Source organism: Neolamprologus multifasciatus, chromosome 7, assembly GCF_963576455.1.
Source record: "Neolamprologus multifasciatus chromosome 7, fNeoMul1.2, whole genome shotgun sequence".
Lineage (NCBI taxonomy): Eukaryota > Metazoa > Chordata > Actinopteri > Cichliformes > Cichlidae > Neolamprologus > Neolamprologus multifasciatus.
In genome coordinates, this window is record NC_140445.1 from 37,421,704 (window position 1) to 37,438,779 (window position 17,076).

Sequence of the window (17,076 nt, forward strand, 5' to 3'; positions counted from 1 at the left end):
TTTTATTATCTCAGGTATTAATGGATCTAGAAGTAGGACCAGCTCAGCTTCCAGCAGGTCCTTGGTGTCATTTCACTTTAATATTCTATCAAAATCTACTCGAACTCGAAATGTATTCTCCTTGAAACCAGTTGAACAACTGAATAATCTTTGGTTTTATTTAAGGGATCTTCTAATGGCATTAAGGAGGATTCACTGGGAGCTTTTATGGATAGGAGGGACTTCATGTGGATCTATGAGTGTTTGAAAGCTTAAAAGGTGAGTACAAACCAGTTATAAAAATGTGGTATTAATGTGTGTATTGATTGCATTGATATATGTATGTGATATAAAATAGTCTTAAAATGGCTCATTGAGTGTAAGGGTGTAGTTGTCTTGGCAGATTTAAAGGACGTTTAACTAATATATTTACACATAAAGCTAGAATTTTTCAGTGAACTGATAAAATGCTAAAGAGGGAACGATTGCCCTGTGGGGGAAAACTCACTGATTTGCTTTAAACCAAGTCATATCTGCTCTAATTATTACTGGTGAGGGATGGCAAATACCTCACCTTTGGACTGGATTAAAACTCACTGACTGGGTCAGGTGAAATCAACTAGCCCCCAAAGGTGAGTAAATCCCTTCCAGATGGGTCTTAAGATAACAGTTTTACAAATCTTTTCATCGTATAAATATCTATTCCCCATCCCAAATTTCAGCCTCTCAACAGGAGCGATGTGATATACATATTCACTATAATGAATCCAAATATGCAATTTTCAGTGCTACTTCTATTACATAGTAAATTTACACTACTTAGAGACACAAAGGGAAGCAAATCCTTGAACAAATTTCCTTCTCTAATACACATGTAGCTATGTTGGTGCTTGAGTGGCAAATTAAAGTGCAACTCTGCACAGCGTCAAACAATCAAGCCAATTATCCCAGCAGGTATTTTATGAGAAAAAATAAGTGAGGGAACATAAAGCTTTCCCCTGAAGGTTTGCTGCCTTGTAGCTACTTCCCCTGAAAACCAGCTTCTCTGCCTGCTCGAGTCACTTGTTAGATGATGACACCGCCACCAGAGATGATGATGATAACACAGAGAAGAAATTGCACAAAGATGGTGCAATTGCATGGTGGAGAAAACTGTTCGAACATAAAAATATCCCTTTAGTTTAACTCTACACTCCTATTTGATTTTTTTTTCAGAAAGTAAAAAGAAGATAAATAAAACTCTCAGGTCTTTGGGTTAATATTCTGTTCTTCTAGAGTAAAAAAATCCCTTTAAAAGATCCACACCAACACTGTATCCTCCCAGCAAGAGAGCTGTGTGTGGATATCTTGTTCCTCTGAGCCATAGAGCTTCATTGTTGGAGAAGAACTGTTCAAAAGACATCAGTGACCCATACTGATGCACTCGATGACATGTTGTGTCATTTCCATGAATTCAGCCCCCTATACACCATTCTGCTGTCCCAAATACTCACCACCAAACTAAAGCTACAATCATCCACGGCTGAAAGGGTTCCCCGACAAAACAGCTATTTCCTCTTTTTAAAAAACTGCAGAATTGTAGGTCTACATATGATATAACCAGCCTTAACCCATGAAGATAGAGCTATAGGCAAGGAAAAAGTGGAGAGAGCTCTAAATTTGAAGTTTACATTTACAAGTAGCCACAGCTCTAAAGCTCAGCTATAAAGGACATGGCTCTGTTCTGGGAAATCTCCTTCGACATGTACAGATGGCTAGCGAAAAGGTAGGAGGGCAGATGCTGGATTACCTTACAGAACACAATAGGCATGAATGATAATTAAGTTAGAAACAGCATGAAACATAAAGCTGAGGTAGGGGTGGGTTTCAAAGTGGCTGGCAGTTTAGCAAAACTAAGTTGAAGCAAGATAAAAAGCACATCTCATTAGAAACTGGATGTATAGACGTTTATGAGCTGAACCATCAGCTGATGTAGGCTAAGCCTGACTTCATGGCCTGTCTGAACTAACACTATAATCAATTCAATTCATCTCCCCACTGGTTATATTCAGTTATATTGACAGCAATGCCCTTATCAGTTCTGCTTATAGGTCAGATTCCTTATTAATTCCCTTATTGATTCCTCATCAATTTTCACTGTGTGGGGGGAGAAGTATGCCTACACAGATTTTCAAGATCAATGCAGCAGTAGTAATAGCTGTACGTTCAAAAACAGTGCAGAAAAGTGCACACATGCTAGTTTGGTGTGCAAACACACTAACACAATGAGTTTGCGTTTTCCTGTTGTAAATTGTCAGACAAGTGATTGTTTACTTTCTATGGACTGATCATCTGGAACGTACTCTAGTCCCTAGTAGCATCTCAGTTTGCAGTGCAGGGTTTAGTGAGGAGCTCAGGTTTTGGTCTCACCATCATATACAGTAAATTCATGTTTTGAAGCGTTGACTTTAGATGTGTGGCTGCCCCCATATTTGTTTTATTCTAACTGGACATGATGAGAGAAAAGCTGCTGGAACTCTGTAGAAACTGTTGTTATATGAATTGGAACTAACTGCACACTCATCCAGTAGCAGCAGTAGCAGCAGTAATTGCAAGGTAGTCATAGCCTAGAGCTACTCTGCTTTCATTGTCTGTTTTACTCTAAATGGGACCATAATTTACAAAATAAATCTCTTGTATAAAATAAGATGTGAAACCCACAATTAAAATCAGAATTCAAAAGGAAAGTGTGTACCGAAGTCTCAAACCAACTGAGCAGTAGCGTCATTCAGACAGTGTTTCGAAACCAATGGCCCCCTACTGGTCATAACAGAAAATGCAAGTTTAATGGACTTCCACATTTAGCAAGATTTGTGCTCCAGTGCATGTTCCTGTCCATCTTTGTACAAAGAGGCATTTCATCAGATGGAGGCAGTGTACAAAGTATGTGGTACAACTGGCCGGTGGGACATTTTTGCTTGTCAGCTTCAGAGAAGAGTGAAGTTATAACTTGAACTTTGAAGTTTTTCGTGGCTGTCTTGTTCCTAGTGAACACAGTTTTTGCGTCTTTCTCTATTTGGGCCCACTTGTCAACCAATAAGCCATGACGCTTACATCTGCACAGGAGCACATCTGGGGTGGGTGACCCCCCCCACCCAATTGTGTACGCAGACCAATACATTTGCAGGACCATAAAACTTGTTTAGTATATCTTTTCAGATCCCAAAGCTACAATCGTCATGGCGGTAGTGATGTGTCCCTGTTGACTGCTTAAAACCTTTTTGCAATTAAAGTTAATTGTGTCCATTTGTTTTGGGGTCTTTTGGGTATAGCAACACTGTGCGACACCTGGGTATCAAATTATGTGACAATACCTTTGCAGGTAAAGATGTGGGCCTACCTGAGGGAGATGGGCTGTTTAAATTGGTCCTTTGACTTAGCTAAAGTCATTTTTTTGCTGGCTTTTAATATAAAACAGGTTTAAATCAAACACACAAATAAATAAATAAACTGGCTTGAATCAATGTTTTATATACAGCCTATTCTCCCACTGTGACTTTAAAACTTTTCGAAGCTGCACCTAAAACAAAATCGGATCAGCATTTGTGTCTGAAAAATACATCTAATCAAATGAAAATCCCTCAACTGATCAGATTAAATTGTGATGAAATCTGCCTCCATGTGCAAGTTTAATTAACTACAGTAAATTTTTAATAAACCCCATCAACAGCGCCTTTGTTGATCTGTTTTACTTTTCAGTTTGAGTTGTTTGAGCACAAACGTGCTCAGAGTCTGATCCATGGTCAGTGTAGCAGCCATTAATTTCACACAGACTGGTTCAGACAGAGGGGGGAAAAAAACGAGAGGAAGAAGCTCTAAGCTCATCCTCAGCTTCATTCTCGTTCATTCTCGATCCACTCCCTTCCCCTCTCTCTCACTCTCTCATTTTTGCCTTCTCAGTGTCTATGTCTCTCGCCCTCTCTCGCTCTCACCAGTGCAGTCTCAATGATGTATGACTGCCATCACTGAAAATAATGACTCGTCTGCCCGTAATCTTTTATTTCACTGCAAGGCCGAGGTGGAGGAGGAAGAGGAGGGGGCAGAAGCTAAGAAAAGAGGAGGATGAAAAAGAAAGGAGGTGGGGAAGAGGAGAGGGAGAAAGAAAAGAATAATCTTTTATATGTGGAATAGGTGGCAGAGATACTGCCGTCTATTTGGAGGAGGAGGAGTACGAGGAAGAGGAGGATGGAGACTATAACAGGCAGTCCACACTGACTCCCCAGTGACTGAACCAACCTTCAGTATGACTTCTTCATACTGAGTATGAAGAAGTCAAGTCCCTCAGAGTTCATACTGTACTCCATAATCATTTCACTCCCATCAATATGAACAGAAAATTCTATACCTCATCAAAAAATGACCATTTAAGTATATAAAAATAAAATTTAAATGAATTGATTTAATATTATGATTTCTGCTGTAATAATACATTTACATGCATTTATACTGGGTCAGTTTTTCCAAGTGTCATAAGCCCAAGGTAGGGCTAACTTGCCTCAGAATAAAGATTTCTTTCCCCAGCTGAAATAATTTCCACTGGAAAATATTCTTTGAATTTCATGCATTTTATCAGTTTGGTCTGGAATTTGACTTTGAGGAAATGGAGGAAGTCGAAAAAGCTATTGGATGGAAACACTAAACCATTCTCGTCGCAGGGCCTCAGATACTGCTAGGTTATTAAAACCGCTGGCTCCACAGAGAGAAACGAGGTGTTTTTCGTTGTGGTCCCGGCAATATTGGCCAACAAGTGTGACACTGTTTCACCCATGGATGCAGCTTCCAGCTCTGGAAAGAAGAATGCTATAAAATTTTATATATTTTTTTCTTTAATGGACGGGAGGAGGCAAGTCCCCTGGTTGCGTAAAGAAATCCAGTGTATAAAAGTCTGAGGGAAAACAATGCTTATTTCCCTTAATCACCACCTACAGTAAAAACTTTCCTGTTAAACCGATGGTCTCAGTCCCTAGTTTCGCGTCTTATTTAATCTGACATGATGATTCATGTTGTAAATTATGTTCCTGAATATAGTTCAAAAGTAGAACAGAGCAGAGTCCGCTTAAAAAGCCCTGGCCTCTGACTGAAAACGACACTGTCCCTCCTGTTTATAGTCATAACTTACTTGTGTGATGTGTGGCTTACACTACATGTAACAACATTAACTGTGCACACTGGAAAAAGATAGCCAGTGGGTTCAAATGTTACACTAGGTGGTCAGTGCCGAGCATTTGTTTGTGCCAAGTTGTGTATAAAAGTACACTCTTTACCAGCAATTAAAGGTAATTGTGTATCTCGATAAAACAGAGACCCATTACAGCAACACCCCATTAATGGGTTTGTACAATATCACAGTGTTGGGTAAGTTACTCTAAATTAGTAACTTAGTAACATTACTAGTTACTTCTATCAAAAGTAATTCAGTTACTTCAAGTTACTCGTTACTTTCAAAGTAACTAGTTACTGGGAAAAGTAACTTTGGTTTTACTCAGAATTCTCTTGTTAATGTGTTGCTTCCATAACTTTGCCAGTCTTCTAGCTTGCTTACTTGCCACAAGTGCACTGTGCCACCTACCAATAGAAAGGAAAAAATAATGTGCATTAGTGATGGGTCGTTCGCGAACGAAATGGCTCTTAGAGCCGGTTCTTTGACGTGAACGACGCGAGCCGGCTCCTTATCGCGAGCCGTCAGGTGGGTTTTTTTTTTTTTTTCTTTCTCTCAGCCTCTCTCTCTCGCACTTTTTTCCGCTTCACTCTGCACGCGAGCCTTGTGCTTTACGCTGGGCAGAGGGGGGAGGGGCGGTAGTTACACTCAGTAGCACAGGAACAGAGCCGGAGGGAGAGAGAGAGAAAGAGAGCCAGGGACAACAACATCACATTAGAAAGGTATAGTAATCATCCACAACTATTTTCGGTTGCAGATGATAAAGGATTCAGAAAGTTTATTCATGCGGGCCCATATGACAGAGAATATGCATCTTCTTTTTGTTTTCATATTTTAATTTATATTTAATTGTGTTGTGGTTTGCAGTGTTTTGTGTTTTTTCACTTTAAATTTGTAAAAGGAAAAAGCTGAAAATTTAAGTAGTTAAAAGTTGAAATGTGAATAGTTGATTTTTGTATTATATGATTTATTTATTACATTTTATGTGGAGTGAATAAATAAAAGTATATTTACGGTGGCCCCTACAGACAAAGCACATACAAACTTCAAATCACGTACAAACTCAAAAACACGTAAAAACACGTACAAACTCCGAAGCACGTAAAAACTCAGAAGCACGTAAAAACTCAGAAGCACGTACAAAAGACAACAGAAGTGCTCCAGGATGCTGGGTCGCAGTGTTGAGCTTTTGTTACCTAGTGGCTACACAAGCCAGCAAGTACCAACGACCAGATTTGGTGTGTGGTAGTAACAGGTAAATGAACTTTTTTTTTTTAATTATTTGAATATATATGAGTGCCTGTGTATAAATACACAAACAATACACACATGCTTTCATGCTTTCAATTGTGTAATTTAAGTGATCTAGTAGCTCTGCTTTGGAAGTTCAGTTCATGCTAGAAATGTGTTTTGGAGTTTGTACGTGTTTTGTCTCTAGGGGCCACCGCATATATTTATTTATAAACATATATAAATAAAACCACTTTTTTTTACGCTAGTAATTCTTTTTGTGCATAATTTTCTATTATTGTTAATAATAAATTAATTAAAGCAACAAAACAACCTGAAGAGCTGGTTCGGAGCCGAAAGAGCCGGCTCTTTTTAGTGAGCCGAACCGAAAGAGACGGATCTCTAAAAAGAGCCGGAAATCCCATCACTAATGTGCATATTTCCACGAGAGAAATCCCACGCCTGGACCGTCGTTGACCGCTGCCATGATTCTAGCCTACGTCACAGCGTCATGTGCGCCTTTTACATCCAACACAAAAACTGCAGTCGATGTCCTTTTAACTGTACTCAGAACTTGGAAATTCTGCCTTCTGAATAGGAAGATGTAGGTAACACCAGACTGCAGATGAGCTGCATACAGGGCTGGACTGGGACAAAAAAAATCGGCCCGGGCGTTTTGACTAGAGACCGGCCCACCATTATAGGAAAAATAAAAAAACAAACGCTGTTGTGACAGTGATGTACACTGTCTTGATGGTATATATGCATCAATCTATCAATCGTTTGTTGTAAGATTCAGATAATTATTTTTTAAAAGCGAGACATTTTAAATGAGAATAAGAAAGAAAAGTATTTCTTTGTGCCCCCCTCTCCCTGTTAATGCCCTACCTGGCCCCCTGGCAAAACTTTGCTAGATCCGCACCTGCACAGTTACCAGCTGTCAGCTACCTAAAAAAGGATCCTGGGGTTATCTGTTATCTAACAGTTCATAACTTCCCTTCAACTCGTTCATGTCACCTAAAAGGTAAACCTGTTTCTCCATCACCTGTTCAGCTCTGATGATTCAGTTAGGACATCTCCTGGTTTCATCCTCATGTTTCCCTATCACCAGATAAACAAACCGACGTCATGACCAGCAGCTTTTACAGCTGTGGCTCCAGCAAACATCTGCTGATACTAGAAATTAATATTAAATAAATTCTAACAACAGCTGATCAAGCTTAAACGTGCTGCTGTTGTTTAACGTGACATCCGCTGGTTCATTCTTTCTGGCGCAAAGTGGGCGATAAACAAACAAGAGAGAAAAGCTGATCATTGATCAGCTGATCAGCTGATCATTGATCTGTTTCATGATTGAAGTAGAATCAGGAGAGAGAGGGGGAGAGAATGAGAGAAGAAGAGGCAGCTGTGCAGTAATGACAAAGAATAAATCCAGCTTTGTGTCTTTTCCGGGACAAACTGCATTCCTTTTCACCTCAATACGAAACATGTAATATCTTCTCTTACGGGACGGTTGGCAACTCTAATAACTAACCTAAGTTCAACATCAGTAACATCATAGCACCCACCCAGCTGTATAGAAACTCCGTCATGCTAGCTAGTACCCAGTATGAAAAAGTCAGCATAATGAAAATAAACTCCACCTAAACTTGGTTTATATCTGACCCAGATAGACTGCAGGTCATAACTTCGCCTGACACTCGGACGGGCGGCTGCCTCGGGTCTCTGCTCCTCCTGCCTCCCCTTTCCCTCATCCACCTGCTGCCTCCACTGCTTGCTAATGTTACTGAATCTGTGGAAGCTCTGCCACAGCCACCACACGAAGTAACGAGTAACGACCCTATCTAAATCCCAGTAACAATTAACGCGTTCCTGATTTTGGCATAATAACTAGTTACCGTGCTCGTTACCACAATAATAACGTAGTTACTGTAACACGCTACTTAATAACGCGTTAGTCCCAACACTGAATATCACCAACAGATGGGCTAATGTTGTGTCCCTTTTGGATGGAGCTTAAGAGATCTGTATTCATGACCCTGAGGCTCAGTAGCACTGAGTAAGGTGACATGTTAGTGCTAATATTAAAATCAGCTTGTTTGGTGTGTTTAGTGTCTTAAAATGACCACTGATGGAAATGTCCATAGTTTTGCAGTCATTTTAAAACATGATAGCGCGATATGAGAAGTTCACAAAATTTTCATAAAACACTCTAAAGGGGTGTGCACATCTAAACCAAATCTGGTCTTACTACATCCCAGATTTTAAGCTTTACCACTTTTACCACATGTGCAAATTAGCATAAATGAGTAAAGTGAGTATATTTCTATTTGATGTGCTGCTTTCCTGGAGTTTATTTATGTAGCAACTATGTTTTGATGATTTGTAAGAAGTTTTTGTATTTATTACGAACGACTGTGGAGGTGATCTGAACTGCATCAGTCATTGTTATCTTCCCGTCTTCTCCATCCAAAAACGAGCCCAAAAGAGTTTTAAGCTGCTGCTCATTGGGCTCGTTAACAATGTCTCCTTCGTTAAGGATCTCTCCGCTCATTAGGCTTCTCCTTCCTAACGAGCCGTCTCCTGACCTTGGAGTTGTGGGTTTTTTGCCAGGGGGGCCTAATGAGCACACTCTGAATGTCCTGTCGGCATATGGAGGAGCTGCCCAGGCATCTTGGCTGAAGATGGGGCCTCCGCAGGAAGAGCTGGACTTCCTCCAGAAGACATCCCGCCAAAATGAAGAACATGAATAGCTTGTTGGCATTGTTCATCTTATCCTGCTGCTATTATCATTTCTAAAACCTCTTAGTTTATGTCATCATTTAAATGAGTTGATTTTGTTACACACTGTCTATTTTTTGTGTGTTCTATTGTCTTTTTTGGCTTTCTGCTTGTTTTGATTTGTAGAATTTCCAATGAATGTTGAGACTGAACCTCAGGCTTTCTTTTATACAGAAGCACATTAATATCACACTGTGATAATCCTCCTCTGTGAGTTCTATCAAAACAGGCAACAATAAAGTGCTTCATTGTACAAACCGAGATTCTCCTCCAGGAGTTTTTTTCCCTCCTTTTTCCTTCACAGTTTCCTTGAGTATTGAAGGGCCGAGGTGGAGATGGTCCATGCGTGCACCGTATGGTGAGCGGGGACACATGCAAACACTCAGGGCTGTGTGTGTTGGCAGTAGCTGTGGTGTTGTGGGTAATTTGGTCTGATATGGAAGAAATCATGCCAACAAGGCTGCGAGCATGCAGAGAGCAGACAGGAACTAATGACCTTCACACACACGTTACACACCAACCATATGTTTCTGTGTGTGTGTGCCTAATGTCTGCATGCCTGTCTGGTTTTGGGTTTGGGTCAGCTTTTAATTCATTTGTTTCCTTATGGTATTATGATCACATTTTAATAGCTAACATTATATTAACATTGTTTAAAATAATGGTACACTTGTGAAAGGGAGTGGGCTGGTTTGACTGCTTGACTGATTGTGTTGCTTATGTATATAACCGAGTTTCTGGAGCTGTGTTTAAGTTGTCCACTTGTTTTGCCAAATATTCACCCACTATATAGTGTTTGCTAAGTAGTGCACTTACTTGGGTACAAGTGTAGAAATCTGTTGATACATTTCAGACACTGCACTGTATCACTGCTACATAATTACATTCCTAATTATTGCTGCTCCTAAAACAATAGGCCACAGAAACCTCAGCACACAGAAACCTCAGCACTAGTATCTTTGGTTAACTATAGCAGGGAGTTGAAATATTTTCACAGAAGAAAAAAAACAAAAAACAATATTGCATATATGTGCACATTTAACTTGTTTTATAACATACTGAACTGTATACCTAAGCTTGACTGTAGCTACCTAAGCTTGATAGTAACTACAGCTACAACTCGCCTGCTTTTGATGAATGTATTTGGTATAAAAAACAACTACGCCTTAAGGTATAATATTCATGAGAGCCATTTTACAACATATCAAAAACATATTTACAGTTTGGACTGAGAAACTGAAATCTCAATGGGGTTCTGGTATTTGAATATTATTTAAAGAATTCTGCTGCAAGGCTGAAACATCTCAGAATTATTATGCATCCCAGGTACTCAACATGTAAGAAAATCACATTGTCTCCATATATACCACCTCTACTTTCCCTCTTTTCCCCCTGATAACAAACAGGCAACAATGCATGATGGTACTAGTCGAGTAATGTAATGTACATCCTCTGGACACTAGCTTTTGTGGTTTCTAACCACCATTATAGCGCACTATATAAGCAGATAACAACTACAGTCCAGCTTTACATACATTATATAGTGAACAGTGGACAAGCCATAAACAGGCTGGATCTCTATTACTGGCTATTGGTGCTTTGTTTTTGGCTTGTTAGCACAACTGTCCACACAGCCACACACACTACACATATTACAAATGAACTAACTGCAATTTATTTTTCTCCAAAAAGTGATATCTCTTCATTCCTCTACAGTCACACTGTGACAAATTGGAGGCTTGTCCGGGATTTGCATCATTACAGAAATATGTACTGTGTGCTGTGGCTTCTTCAAGTCTGATCTTGCTATTTTTTGTTCTACAAGTTAAAAGGAAAATCACAGAAAAATGTAACTAATAAATTCACCATGACAAAAAAGATGTAAATATGTTGGAATATTTGTTTAGCAATATTAAATTATTAATTAAATATTAAATTAAAATGCTAAAGATCCCATATGTGGAAACTGGATCCCAAATACAGTCAGCTGACTAACCCCTTGGAGCCACTGATAGATTTTTTTTTTTTTTTTGGGGGGGGGGGGGGGGGGGGGGGGGATTCTGATGTAGCAATGCTATCCAAAGGATGGATCTATCTATGAATGTTGATCAATTGCAAAAAACAGTCATAATAAAAAGCAAACCAAAACCATTCCTGCACCAAGAGACTTGTCCCTAATTTATATATTCTACTTAATATGCAGAATGTGTTCACAAAGTTGAACTAATGTCTGTATTTAACCATCTATTGCTTCACATGGATTTCTACCATATCGATAGTTTAAAAAAATTACCTTTACAAGTATTTGAAAAAAGCTCCTGATGTTAGATGAAAGTATTTGAAGCTGCCTGTGGCTCTAACCAGCATACTAGCAGCCACTGCTATCAAATCTGAGCAATCCTGCAGTTTTTCTGCCTTATCCATCTTACATCAAGTAACGACGTCTTTCCACTTAAATCACAGCCTGACATTAAGATTACAGCTGAGTGTTATATTTATTGTAATAACTTTAATTGCCCTAGCCTGAGTGGGCTTTGAAAATAAATGAAACTAAGAAACACAGTACTACAATCTAGCAGTATAAAAGCTGAATTGAATCTAATGGAAGTCAAGCATCCATTGAAAAAAATTGCCTTAAAAATATTTTTAACCCTTTAAGACCTATCATAGAACCAAGTCCGCCAGAGCTTATATTATATGTTTACATGCTGTGGAGCCATTTTTGGGATAATTTCAAGTTGATATACATCAATACAACCATTATAGCCCAAATTTTAATAATATGTCTGCATTAAGTGCATAGTAATTACATAAATTGCAAAAAAGTGCAATAAACTACAAAAAAATTGAAAAATGTTTTTGTTTTTTTTAACATATATTTCTAGTTAGAGAAATTTAAGAGGCTTATCCCTCAAAACTGTAAATACAAAAAAGTTGCACAAAATAGTTTCACATCACAGGAAATTTATTTTGAGTGTCTTCATAGTTTTATTTTTGAAATACACCAATTTTTATACACTGCAGGAAAAACGAAAATAAATATTATAATGCAAATTTGCAAAAAAGCAGCATGTGCATCAAAACAAACTATTTCCAGCAGTGCAATATGAGTCCTAAGCATCCCAGAAACGACACAGAAAGTCATAAAGTCAAAGATAACTTTTAAAAACACCAGTATAAGCTCATTAGACTATATGGTAAAAAAAAAAACCTACATTTCCGTGAAAATGACATCACTTCCGGTTTTGGGCAGGAAATGGCGGACATGCAAAAGTTGGCGCTGACGTCTATTCCACCGTAGGAAGTGTTATGAACAGCTGATCGGATCGGCAAAGCGTGTTTCTGGAATATTATGTTTTTGTTGCTGCAAGTGCTTTTTATGCAGTTTTTGCAAAGCTATATGTGGAAGGAAACTGTGACCGAGGACAAGCTGATGGCATAAGATGTAAGTACAACTCCTCCGGTTTCATATGCAAAAAAAATTATTGCGCTAGCTTACGTAGTTGCAGAGCTACCGGGATTTAAAAATAGTTAAACAAAACAGAGCGTGCCCGCTCCGACCAGTTTTAAAGGGTTAAAAAGCTGCCTTCGATTCTTATGTCTGCATTCAACATAACCAGCATGTTAACACAGCCAAATTGTCTGGCTTACATCAAATAGAGACATTGCTCCAATAGCAGTTAAAAGAAATGTGTGCCTGACATTTAGATTATAGTTGAGTGTTTTTAATGTAATAACACCAAAAGGCCATTTTAAAAATATCAATCAATGACAGATATTTAAAGATATTCCCCGAGCTTCATCCCGTTTGAACTTCCCGACTTCAGTGAACTTTGAAACAGAAACTGCTGCCTGACAGCTGCGTGTGTGTGTTTGTGTGGGTGTGTTCATCTTTGTGTATTTATGGGCTGTTCGCTGCTCCCTCTCCTTCATACTGATCAATACATCTTGTCAGGCAGTGGTTGATAGATTATTGATTGTAATCAGCCTGTCCTCTGTGTGTGCAGACAGCTTCTAATTCCTCTGTCAATCTGCTGGATCGCTCATCTCTCAAACACAGACACACAGTATTTACTTATTGCTGTAGTCCAATTTAAAGAATATATGTATGTCAGTGTTTCTTCACTGTAATGCAAAGCTGGCAGTTAAATCTCCAATGGGCCTAAGCGAGTATCCTAATGTTACAAACATTAGGTGTGCCAATATCTTTTTAGCTCTCCATTATTTCCCTAACTATTCTTATACAATTAACAACTCTAAAGAAAGTCGAGAAGAAAGAATGATGAAGAAGGCAAAATAAAGCAAGTTATACTTTAGGTTGATCACAATTCTGTGCTCTCCTAAGCCTAAGTTACTTTTTCTTCATGGTGGAAGTGGAAAAATACATTTCCCACTGTCTCTCTTTCTCCTTTCAGGGTAACTGTAGCCAAAACGATATCACCAACCACCTTTTGAAGCCTCAACATTTGCATTTAATTAGATAAGAGAATTTCACTCACCAAAGGTGAAGAGCAAACTTCTTTGTTGTTGTTAATACATTTGTTGGTACATGCAGTGTGCTTCAACCCATCCAATAACTCCAGTTGAGTGACTCCAAGTAATAAAGGTGAAGCCTAGCAGACAACTAGCAGCTGTAATGGTGTAGCTTATGCTGTAGACCTAACTCGCTCCAGAACAGGTTAGATTAGCTTTAGAATCACCAACCAAACAATTCTAAATAAAATACTGTCACCATCCCTGGAAGATCTTTCGCCAAGAGATAAGAAAGGTGTCAAGTTTTTCAGTTGCATGTAAAGTCTTTTTCTATCCCTGATAGGTATTATCATCTAGAATATTAATGTTTTATTTACTAGTCCAAATTAACAAATTTATATTTTTGCTGCAGCATTCACCTCGTGTCTTTTTTTACAACACTAGTTTACTGGTGCATTTTTATTTAGATTTTTAATCATTATATGCTGATTCTGGAGTATGCTGAATCTGCCAAGCCCATTTCTGAAATTTTTTCTTCATACCTTGGATTGACGTAATATTAACCTCAATCAAACCTGCCCAATAACATTATGTAGCCTTACCCAGAAATTGTTACAGCATCTTGAATAATCTTCAAAAGCTAAAAAAAAGACCTTACTCAAAACTTATCTGTCTTAAAATGTCCCTGAAAAATCTTAATAACTTCTGAAAAGAGCCTGCAAAATTCTTGAAAACAGCCCTCAGAACATTGTCATTAAGGTTTCCACTGAAAACCCTTCCATATCAGTTCTGTCTGCTGCGATCAGATGGCCAAAAATTCTAATCATATAAACACAAACATGATGAGCTGCTACTGAGATGATCAGCCACATGGAGCAGACAAGATTGTTGAACTCAGCTGTAAAAGACATCACCGCCATTAGCTTCACAGAGAGCTAAGCCTCCAACATGGCTGCCAGAAAAAAGGGGGTGGATGCGTAGAGGTGGCGGGTTCCTGGTGGGGGGTTCCTTCACCTCTGCGCCCTTTAATAGACAGGCTGGTTTAATTCTCAGTCTCTCTGGAATCCATTAAAGTCAATCTGGGATATCCATTACCATCTCATCAAGAGTCTGCATTTACATAAACACGCATAATTAAGCAGTGCAGCAGAGAGGAATCACAAGCTCTGATTACAGACGTGCTGTTTGTTTATTTATTTATTTGCAATTTTACCCAATCAGAACGCACTTTAAAGTCAGAGGTTTCAGCCAACGACTGAGGCAGCACACACATCTCATTTTATCACCCTCTCTCTCTTTCTACCTCTCTCTCTGGATATTCAATCTTCATTCGATGGTGCCACTGATGTGTGGAGAGCTAGAATGAGCTACAGGACCAGTGTGCGTATGTGTGTGTGTTGATGCGTATGTGTGTGTGTGTTCTGAATATCAATGCTTCTCCTGGTTGACTGGCCTTTTCCATTTAACCGCTCTAACACTTGGCTCTCCTATTTCCCCACAAACAGACGGGCTCCGGGCCAAAATACAGTTTAATCTGCAACAATATCTGGACCCAAAATTTCAGTGCAATCCCGACCCGGACCACGTGCAAGGAAAGCTGCTCTGTAACATTTGATTTCAGCTGCCGGTAGCTGCAGAAAGCAAGCTTATTGTCAGAGGTAGTTTCTAAGCCATCATCACCAATACTCTAACTCTAATCCCTAACCGTCTGCTTTACAAATATGTGACTGCTTTTGGAAATGGTTCTCATAAGTCTTGGCAATCAGGTGGAGAAAATGAGTAATTCTAACTAACACACATCAAAAAGTATTTACATTTTTTAAAAAACCCATTTTCTTTCCCCAAAAGACCAGAGGGGTTTAAAAAGCAACTCAATGTGACAGGAAAATTGTGTTCACATCCCAGAGCACCACCTGTGTTTCAACATTACACAGAAGCCTTTTGAAGATGGTGCCTTGACAACACCAATTTTGGATGCCAAAAAACCAAAAGAGAATAAAGTCCCATTTGGAGACCTACAAAGTCCTCCAAAGCCTTGAGGAACTCTATGGAGCAGCACAAAAATGTACTGACTGACTTCATTAAGCTGTCTTAGACCTGACATTATCTGAAATATAAGTCCTGAAGACATGCATGTATTAACTTGTCAATCACAAGGTGACCACTCTCTAAATAACACCCTGGGTTATCTTGCTCTTCCAGGAACATCGAGTCCTCTGCCTTCGCTGTCCAATCCAGTATTAATAAGTGACCAAAAGAATGAGGCTCTTCTATACAGATAAGGTAATTCAGGAGGAGTTCAGTGATTTGTGAGGGGCTCAGAGTAGAGCTGCCACTCCTCCACATCAAAAAGGATCCAGTTCAAGTGGCATTTTACTAGAATGTGTCCTGGATGCCTTGTAGGTTAGGTGCTCTGGGTCCTCCTCCAGCTCCTCCAGGAGGCCCCAGGGTAGACCCATGACATGCTGGAGAGAGTATGTCTCTCAGCTGACTTCAGTAGAGCTTGAGAAGGTGGTTAGGGAGGAGGAGGCCTGGGTGTCTCTTAGATTAGAATGCCTATGACCCACATAAATGGTAGAAAATTGATGAATGGCTGTGACCTTAATATACATAAAATGAACATCCAGCTATATTAAAGATGAGTTGAAAGATTTCAGTGGAGTGAAATGTATGCTAAGGTAGTTATTGAAGTGGGAAAATTTGTCCATTTCCTGTATACAAAGCTGACATTTCTGCAACTAGACAATGCCACTGGCCAAGACTGCAGCAGGTGATATAAGGGCTGTGCCCCTCAGCTTGATACTAAGCTTTCCTGTCTCTTCATGGACAAAAGTTGATTAACACAGCTTTAAACACATTAAGAAACTATGGAATTAAACAAAAATACCCTTGAATCTAACAGCTTAGAAGTCATATGCTAGAAAATAACAGTCTCTTCTTTTTTTCTTTGTCTTGTTCTGCTGAATAATTTACATTCAAGGACATTCCTCCTTGTCACATCGAGCCTGATTGATACCTTAAAATGCATTGTCTGTGTGTTATGTACCTGCGAGCTTGTGTGTGGGGAGGTGTGTGCATATGTTGCACCGGGAGACGTCCTGACTTTCATGTCGTACATTAGCATCAGCTTCGGCAGCAGAATCACCACTAACATCTGCACAAATATTAACGTCTCCTCTGTGACTTTAGCTGCTTCAGAGGTGTCCTTCACAGGAGCCAAGTCCTTATGATGTTTACAGCTGGATGCACCTCCGGAAAGCAACTCTGAATGTAGAGGAATAATTAATCTGATTCTTTTAGACACACACATTTTTGGTATCATGAGTTCTTTAAGACTAAAAAACTATTTGTCCTCATTTTATTTGCCATGATGATGGTTTTTAATGAAGATGTGTGCTTAAAATCGGAGCACTTTT

The 17,076-nt window shown here is 39.2% G+C and overlaps 1 protein-coding gene and 1 long non-coding RNA gene across 5 annotated transcripts in view; both read right to left on the reverse strand.

Moving 5' to 3' along the window:
* Positions 1-17,076, reverse strand: part of dcc (DCC netrin 1 receptor) — a 389,213-nt gene that overhangs the window by 321,073 nt on the left and 51,064 nt on the right. The window lies entirely within an intron of this gene.
* LOC146514744 (uncharacterized) overlaps positions 1-17,076 on the reverse strand; it is a 67,304-nt gene continuing 50,228 nt past the window's right edge. Inside the window, exon 2 of the long non-coding RNA XR_014875447.1 lies at positions 1-17,076. This exon is cut by the window's right edge and continues 21,389 nt beyond it. This is a non-coding gene — a long non-coding RNA (uncharacterized LOC146514744).